The sequence below is a fragment of the Erinaceus europaeus genome, chromosome 1, assembly GCF_950295315.1.
Source record: "Erinaceus europaeus chromosome 1, mEriEur2.1, whole genome shotgun sequence".
Lineage (NCBI taxonomy): Eukaryota > Metazoa > Chordata > Mammalia > Eulipotyphla > Erinaceidae > Erinaceus > Erinaceus europaeus.
The window spans coordinates 57,521,928-57,531,355 of record NC_080162.1 but is presented as its reverse complement, the minus strand read 5'-3'; the positions used below and the strand labels follow the sequence as shown (position 1 = coordinate 57,531,355).

At 37.6% G+C, this 9,428-nt stretch overlaps 1 pseudogene; it reads right to left on the bottom strand.

Moving 5' to 3' along the window:
- Positions 1-275: 275 nt before the first annotated feature.
- LOC103115965 (large ribosomal subunit protein uL6-like) lies at positions 276-8,536 on the bottom strand (annotated as a pseudogene).
- Between the last annotated feature and the right edge of the window lie 892 nt (positions 8,537-9,428).

Below are 9,428 nucleotides of genomic sequence, written 5' to 3'. Positions count from 1 at the left end.
TGTGTGTGTGTGTGTGTGTGTTAATCTGATCATTCAAGCTGGCTTTAATATCCCACTGATATACTCCAGGATTTAAAACCTTGTGTGAACAGACTATCGTAGCACTGGCCAAGCTCTATTGAAAACAATAAATTTATACTTTTGTTCCACAAAAAAAGGAACTAAGGCTTCTTTCATTTATAAATTCCCAACAACTGCTCCTGTGAGTTTGTTCAGCAACTGTTTGCAAGACAAATGAAGTGACTGGTCTCACTAGTAGTTGGAGAAGTAGAGATTAGAAGATCAGTTTTTGAACCCTATGTATTACACTGATTTCCATACTTTGTTGTAGAGAGAAACCAGACCTTGCACTTCATGGATAAAGCTACAGCATCTTTACCATCCCTCTTCCATGCTGTGGTATGTTAGTTTTAATTTTTATGTTTATTTATTTATTTACTTATTCTTTTTCTTTTTCTTTTTTCTTTTGTGAAAAGTTCCAAACCAGTAGTAGCTTTTGTTGCATCTTTGAAGAAGTCACAAGTAGGTCTGATATGTCATCCCATTATTTTGCTGCTTGTGTGGCTGGACAATTTAGAGATTATTCATCAACCTACTGAACTGTTCCTTTTTCAGAAACATAGATACCATTCAAAAACTTCCAGATATCTTTGTTTTTAACAGTTGTAGCTTGCTGAATCAATGCAGCTGAATTTGATACAAGTTCAATGTCATTTCCTTCAAGAATTAATTCATCTTTCTGGGCTTGAGATACCGAGCATGCAACACCTGACCTCATTCATACCCTGCTTATGTATTTTTAGCCCAAGAAATTTCTGATTTCAACAAGAGGACCATTCTCCTGAATAACAACGTTGGCAGGGAAGTGAGCATACACGGACCTCGTTTTGTATCAGAAACCCAGTGTAACACCCTTGGTCATATTCTATACATGGCTGCAGATAGTTGGAACAGGAGCTAGTTCCTTTCTATTCCCCCATCATTTGTCAACTAGGAGCGTCTTCTTTTTCTTTCTGAGGAGACTGAGCTCTACTATGTGGTTGAAGTCCCTCCGCAGGGTGCCTCTGGGGCCCTTCATGATGAGCATGAGACCCTTCAGAGAGATGTTGACATTCTTCGAAATGTCAACTGTCTTGTTGCTGAGAATGGTCTTCAATCTCTCAGTAGTAGTTTCTTTGCCACATCTACTTACTCATTTTCTTTTTTTAAAAATATTTATTTTATTTATTTATTCCCTTTTGTTGCCCTTGTTTTTTTATTGTTGTAGTCGTTGTTGGATAGGACAGAGAGAAATGGAGAGAGGAGGAGAGAAAGATAGACACCTGCAGACCTGCTTCACTGCCTGTGAAGCGACTCCCCTGCAGGTGGGGAGCCGGGGTTCGAACCGGGATCCTTATGCCAGTCCTTGTGCTTTGCGCCACCTGCGCTTAACCCGCTGAGCTACAGCCCGACTCCCCTACTTACTCATTTTCTTCAGAACACTGCTCAACTTTGACTTTTTGTAGTGCTGGGAACTAAACTAGGGACTTTGATGCCTTAGGCATGAAAGTTGTTTTACATATCTATTATGCTATCTGTCTAGCTCCTAGTGTGAATCTATTAAGAAGATGGGTATGCCTGTAGCTGAAGTTCACTAAGCGATTCATGTACTAACATCTAACATATTCTCAATGGTCATCTAGAGTTGGACATAAACCCTAAAAACATTAGCTCTTATATAGCCTTTCTATTTCATTGCATACTAGGTAAATAATGATTTACAAGACAGTTGTTGCCACATGGGTACAGTTTCTTATTTTTTTATGATAGATGGTTGTATTTTCTTAAACACATTCCCTACTATCTTTGCCTGCCCCCATTCTACTAGTAAAGCCTTCCTTAAAAGGACTGGACATTTTCATTTTATCTGTGCATTATACTTCTTTTCTTTCTATCAGCCCAGACTATCCTTCAGAAACCCACTAGGATTTTAGCATGTATAACAATTCATATTTATGTTATGCCAACTTAAGAAAAAAAGAGTATCAGTTAGCCCTCACAGGCCAAAATTTCAGTGTTTAGTTTGGGGACTAGATTTTTACTGGTCACATTACACTATGGTATATTTTTCGGGAAACTTGGCATCAAACTGGCCAACTGTCTTGCATCTGACAATAACGTATTAAATGTTCTTAAAATAATTAATTCACTATTCACTCTTAATAAATCAGATAAAAAGGAATCCAACACTGAAATGATAGTACATATTCATAAAGTGTATATTAACACCTGTAATACTACATGTTTAAATTTTATATTGACATATAAATATATTCTTAATTTTTATATTAATATATTGTATATATTCATCTGAAAAATTCAGTAAAATTATTCTAGGTAAACATTTTTCTAAGGAAAGACTGATACTTGTAAATAATAAAATTTTCATTTATTACTAATTTGCAAAACATCATGGAAAACATGTCTTTTAGTTTGCTTTATCTGAAGCAAAGTGGATAGGAAAGGCCTTAGGATAGATTATATTCCAGATTATAAGAAATTTCTCAGCTGGTCTGGCAGTCTAGTCTCTGATCTGAGTAATGGAAACAACTATGTGAACAAAGATTTTTCCATTATGAAGATGATAGTTGTATACTAAAAATATATTTTCTAGAAGTAATCATATATTGCATTGGTATATAGTCCATATATAAAACAAAACAAGAGTTTTCATTTAGGTAATCACTGACATTTAGAAGGATCCTTGGAAAATCTAGTTCAGACCATGCATTTGTTGGATGGAGAATTTGACAGAGAATGGTGATTGTTTCAGAGTTTTGCACATAACCTTAAACCTCCCACTGGTAAACTGAATTGTTTATATTATGCTGTGCCTCTCCTATTATATATATTTGTCTAATTTTAAATGCATTCTAACATGCATTCCATAGGTTACATGCATCTTTAGGTATATCTCTTGATTTCCTCAAAAAGCAAATATACCCTATAGCCACCACTCATATATCAAGATAAGCATTCCAAACTATCAGAAGCTCTTCTAGGTCCTTCCCATGACCTTCTCCTATCTTCTCACACTTCAGTTTCTGTCCTCAAAGACTTATATGTTCCTATACATGAAATCATGTTGTTTTTGTTATTCTGCATCTACTTTCTTTTGTTATGCAAAATGTTATTATTTTTTTACTTCCCTTTTCTCTTATTTTTATGCTAGTTGATTCCTTTGTATTGCTGAAAAACATTTCATTTTAAGAATACAGAACGAGTTGGAAGATTTTTTGTTTACCCCTTTCCTTTTGATATATACTTCCATTTATTCTAGATGACTATTAAAAATAATACATTACAAAATGTTATTGTGTATTTCTCTTAATGGACATAAACAACTATTATTTACACATTGTTTATTGTATATCAGAACTGGTATTGTTGGATGCTACGTAATTTTAATCAACTATAATTATTCTTTTTTAAATTAATTTATTTAAAAAAGGAGACATTAACGAAACCATAGGGTAGGAGGGGTCCCACCACCAGATCTCCATATCCCATCCCCTCTCCAGATAGCTTTCCCATTCTTTATCCCTCTTGGAGTATGGACCCAAGGGGCCATTGTGGGTTGCAGAAGGTGGAAGGTCTGGCTGCTGTAATTGCTTCCCCAATGAACATGGGTACTGACTGGTTGATCTATACTCCCAGTCTGCCTCTCTCTTTCCCTAGTAGGGTGGGTCTCTGTGAAAGCAGAGCTTCAGGACATATTGGTGGGATCATCTGTCCGAGGAAGTCTGGTCGGGGTCATGCTGGCATCTGGTACCTGGTGGCTGAAAAGAAAGTTAACATACAAAACCAAACAAATTGTTGGACAATTATGGACCTAAAGGCTGGAGTAGTGCAGATGAAGTGTTGGGGGGTACTCACTGCAGACTATCGTGTACTATTGCTTTCAGGTATATATTTTGCCCTAGTTTATGGATACGTGTGAACATATGCTCGATCTCATGGGACCTAGTCTATATCTAGGTTTGGGGACTTTGTTAGGAAGTGAACCTCCTGGAATGCAATTAGAGAATACTATGAAAGGAAAGGTCTCACCCGAGTAATGAAGCTGAAGGGTTGTCATTCCACACCTGAAATCTCTGGACGCAGTCTGAAGTGAAGCATGCTGAGGTGGCACTTGTTGTGTTGATTAGGTTGTGATCGGCAGATGCAGTATTATTTCATATGAATTTAGAGAAACATGCAGGAAAGTGGGCCCCACCCTAAGGTTCCAGGACTGGGGGAAATATAGGCTCTATAGTGGAAATGTGAGGTTCCTGCTGTCTTAGGGTTCAAGAAGACAATAGATAGTTATTGTTGTCATCACATTATTTGGTATTGGGTTAACTTTGAAAAGTCCCTATGTTAGGATTTGCTGTATAATACCCAACATCTTGTATATAGCTGTGCCACCGTTTGCTTCTGTTCTCCCTGGTCTAGGCTTTTGAGAGAGTCAACATATCAAAGACTTAGCCTATGTATTAAAAAGACTCAGTCTGTGCTTTAAAAAGTTTGAGACATACAATCAATATTTCCCTTCTCATATAAATTAGTGATTTGTATGACTACAATTTAATTGGAGTATACATAAACACCATTCCCACCACCAAAAGACTGTGTCCTATCCCACCCCCCTACTCCCACCCCCACCTCCCACTGCCCTGGGAAGCCGAATGTCTACCCTCACCCTCACCACAGGGTTTTTACTTTGGTGCCCTACTCTAGATTTAGTCAAATCCTGCTTTAAGTTTCCCTTCCTGTTCTTCTTTCTCAACTTCTGTTGATGAGTAGGATCATCCCATACTCATCTTTATCTTTCTGACTCAGCTCACTTAACATAATTCCTTCTAGCTCCTTCCAAGATGGGTCAGATAAGGTGGGTTCATTGTTCTTAATAGCTGCGTAGTATTCCATTGTGTATATATACCACAGCTTTCTTAGGCACTCATCTGTTGTTGGGCACCTGGGTTGCTTCCAGGTTTTAGCTATTATGAATTGTGCTGCTATGAACATAGGTGTACACATATCTTTTTGATTGGGCATTGTGGAATCCTTGGGGTATATCCTCAGAAGAGGAATTAATGGGTCATGTCTATGGGAAGGTCTATGTCTAGCCTTGTGAGAATTCTCCAGACTGCTCTCCAGAGAGGCTGGACCAATTTACATTCCCACCAGCAGTGCAGAAGGGTTCTTCTGTCACCACAGCCTCTCCAACATTTGTTGCTGCTGTCCTTTTTGATGTATGCCATTCTCACAGGAGTGAGGTGCTATCTCAATGTTGTCTTTATTTGCATTTCTCTGATAATCAGCCACCTGGAGCAATTTTTCATATGTTTGTTAGCCTTTTTGATCTCTTCTGTAGTCAGTGTTCTGTTCATATCCTCTACTCATTTTTAGCTGGGGTCATTTGGTTTTTTGGTGCTAAGTTTGTTGAGCTCTTTGTATATTTTGGTGAAGATCTCCCATTCTGTGAGGGGTCTCCTTGTTTGTGTGATAGTTTCTTTGGCTGTGCTGAAGTTTTTAAATTTGATATAGTCCCATTGGTTTCTTTCTGCTTTAGTCTTCCTTGCAATTGGGTTTGTTTTATCAAAGATGTCCTTGAGGTTTAGGTGGGAAAGTGTTCCACCAATGTTTTCCTCTAAGTATTTCATAGTTTCCGGTCTAACATCAAGTCCTTGCTCCATTTGGAGTTGACTTTTGTTTCTGGTGAGATAAGGAGGTTCAGTTTCATTCTTCTGCATGTTATAATCCAGTTTTCCCAGCATCATTTATTGAAAAGAGCCTCCTTCCTCCATTTAATACTTTGGGCCCCCTTATCAAAGATTAGATATCCCTATGTGTGGGGGTTTAGTTTTGGGCTTTCATTTCTGTTCCACTGGTCTGTGTGCCTATTTTTGTTCCAGTACCAGGCTGTTTTGATGATGATGGCCTTATAATATAGTTTGAGATCTGGGCGTGTGATGCCTCCATTTCTGTTTCTTTTCCTCAAGATTGTTTTGGCAATTCTAGGTGTTTTCTGGTTCCAGATAAATGATTGTAGCTTTTGTTGTATTCTCTTAATGAAACTTGGTATAACTTTGATGGGTATCACATAAAATTTGTATATAGCTCTGCGGAGAATATTCATTTTGATGATATTTATTCTTCCAATCCATGAGCATGGGGTGTCTTTCCATTTTTTTGGTATCATTTTCTATTTCCTTGAATAGTGACTCATAGTTTTCAGTATACCGGTCTTTCACTTCTTTGGTAAGCTTTATTTCTAGGTATTTTATTGATTTTGCTGCAACAGTGAATGGGAGTGATTTCTGCATGTCTTCTTCTTCAGATTTAGTGTTTGCATAAAGAAATGCCACTGATTTTTGTACATTGATTTTTTAGCCTGATACCTTGCTATATTGCCTAATAACTTCCAGTAGTTTTCTGCTAGATTCTTTAGGTCTTTGTTTCTTTCTTTTTTTTTAATCAAAGATTTTTTATTTATTTCTTTAATTTTTTCCCTTTTGTTGCCCTTGTATTTTTATTGTTGTTGTTGTTATTGATGTCATTATTGTTAGGACGTAGAGAAATGGGTAGAGATGGGGAAGACAGAGCGAGGAGAGAGAGATAGACACCTGCAGACCTGCTTCACCACCTGTGAAGGGACCCCCCTGCAGGTGGGGAGCTGGGGGCTCGAACCAGGATCCTTGTTCCCACACCTGCGCTTAACCGCAGTACTACCATCCAACTCCCTCTTTAGGTCTTTCTATGTATACTACTATATCACTTGCAAATAGTGAGAGCTTGACTTCTCCCCTTCCAATCTGTATTCCTTTGATTTCTTTCTCTTGCCTGATTGCTATGGCAAGAACTTCCAATACTGTGTTGCAGAGTAATGGTGATAGTGGACAGACCAGTCTAGTCCCCGATCTGATGGGGAATGCTTTCAGCTTCTGTCCATTGAGTATGATGTTGGCTGTAGGTCTGCTATATATGGATTCTACTGTCTTGAGGAATTTCCCGTCTATTCCCATTTTTGTAGTATTTTGAGCATGAATGGGTGTTGGATTTTGTCAAAGGCTTTCTCTGCGTCTATTAAGATAATCATGTGATTTTTGGTTTTGCTTTTATTGATGTGGTGAATGACATTGATTGACTTACATATGTTGAACCAGCCTTGAATTAACTGTAATTATTCTTAATACAATACTTACTTATATTCCACTAAGTAATTTTTTTTCCTCCTGGGTTATCACTTTTTAAGGCAGCTCAGCAAATAGGTTTTGATGCCTACACACAACTCCCGTGTTTACAGAGTCCAATTTTATTATATTTTTATTTTTGATTGAGGGTGAGAGACAGAGAAAGATAGGGAGAGACAGAGAGTAAAGGTCAGATGCCTGCCGCACTGCTCATGGGGACAGAAGGTGAGGACTCGGGACCTGAACCCTTATTGCTATGTGTGGTAATATGTACACTATAATTGGTGTATCACCACTCAATCCCCTCATCAATAATCCAAGCAATGTTCAGTCTGATGTGTGTGTGTGTGTGTGTGTGTGTGTGTGTGTAGAGAAGAGAAAGAGACTTCAGAGATCAGCAGAAGTTATAAAAAGGAAAATAATATATAAGGCACATCATGTGAAGAGAGAGAACAAAAATGCCCATTCTGTTGGCAAACTCCATGCAGAAATGCATTGTTTTTTTTTCTGTGTTCTTTATACTTATTTAAAACAAAGACTCCATCTATGCTCCTGTAGGTCATGAACAAGTCAGCATGTAACTTGCCACTATAACACCTTCAAATAAACAGCTGAGTTAAAATCTATTGTAGTGAGAATAGCTTATGGCCCATAGACAATAGCTTTTCTTCTAAATATATTCACAAATGCCTCATAAATGTTTGTTTGGATGTTTTATTTGGTAGCAACATGGACAAATATTTTAAAGTATATTGCTAATGGCAAAGCAAAAGTGAACTATAAAATATCTTTAATGACTGCTTTAAAATCTGTACTACAAATAGAGCTGACTAAAAAGAGAGAATAGGGTATAAGATAACAGCAAGTGAGCTCTTTGGGGTGTGTGTGTGTGTGTGTGTGTGTGTGTGTGTGTGTGTGTGTGTGTGTGTGTGTGTGTGAAATCATACTTATAAGTAGAACCTTTATCTTCTGAATTGAAAAGAGTTTCATTCAACAGATACATCTGCTGGGAAAATCTGGGGTTATAATTTAGATTTGATAGTCCAAGAATGACTAGACTGCTTTTAAAAGCATTACTTCTTCAATGTTTTCATTTCATTCTTTGATCAAATGTGTCAACCAAGGAAAAAAAGTGGTCATTTCTTTCTTTTGAAAGCAGTGAATGAAAAAGAGATTTACATCAAATAGAAATCGTCATAATGTTCATAAAAGTTTCCAAGTATTTATGAACCTGCCTTGTTTGCAGCTGCAATTTGCTTAATCAGATTTGCATCTTCAGTACTGCTTGCAACTTTCATACTGAAGGGATAGAGTTGTTCCATCTATGGGCATCTCGTCAAATGTACATTTGGCTTAGTAATCGTCATAAAATATTTTCTTATCAAATGGGGCCATGGCTTATGGTGAAAACAATTCTGTTTGTGCTCCTGCAGCATATGAGGAGACAGCTTTACTTTATTGGTGAAATTGTACTGGCCATGGATGACTGACTGTCTTGATCATTTGCAGGCCAATTGTGAAGTCATTGATAGGGTCAATGGACAGCCCAATCCAATTCAGTCAAGACAGCTGGAATAATCAGCCTGTGAAATGGTTGGTCTGGTTATTTTTTAATAGTGTAATTGGATCGACCAGAGAGATCCAATTAATTGCTGAGCAATTGGTGTCTGTGTTGGTCTCACTGATGAGTTCACCTGCCAATGATAGGCTTGAATTGACTTTACAGTTTCCTGATCAATTGTAAAATTTGCAATTACCAAGCTGAAGAGGGGGGAGAACTGATTCAATTTTGATAGTTTTATAGACCTCATAGATGTGCCACCTATTTATGTACACATGTGTGTCATTTTCTCAATCCCAATGTATTTGTGGAGGTTCGGTGATGTATAATGCTATTTTTAAGATGTTACTATTTTACTGTGCCTGAGTAGGTTCCATTAGAAAACTCTATAGACTGTTATAGAGATTTGTGAGGCAATTCCTCACTTGCTAGGATGGGAGGAAAAGCATGCATTTGAATGGAAATTGTATGTTCTGAAGGGGTGAGAGAAAAACATCACTTCACCCTTCTGACGACATTCTTAGAAACCCCACTGTGTGGTTACTGCCAACTGTTTAACTTAGAAACATCAGATCTCTTGTTTTGCTGAGCTGCCTTAGAAAGAGCTTGGTGTCAGTGTGAGGTAGAATGTGCAAGTCAATAATTGTAGTACT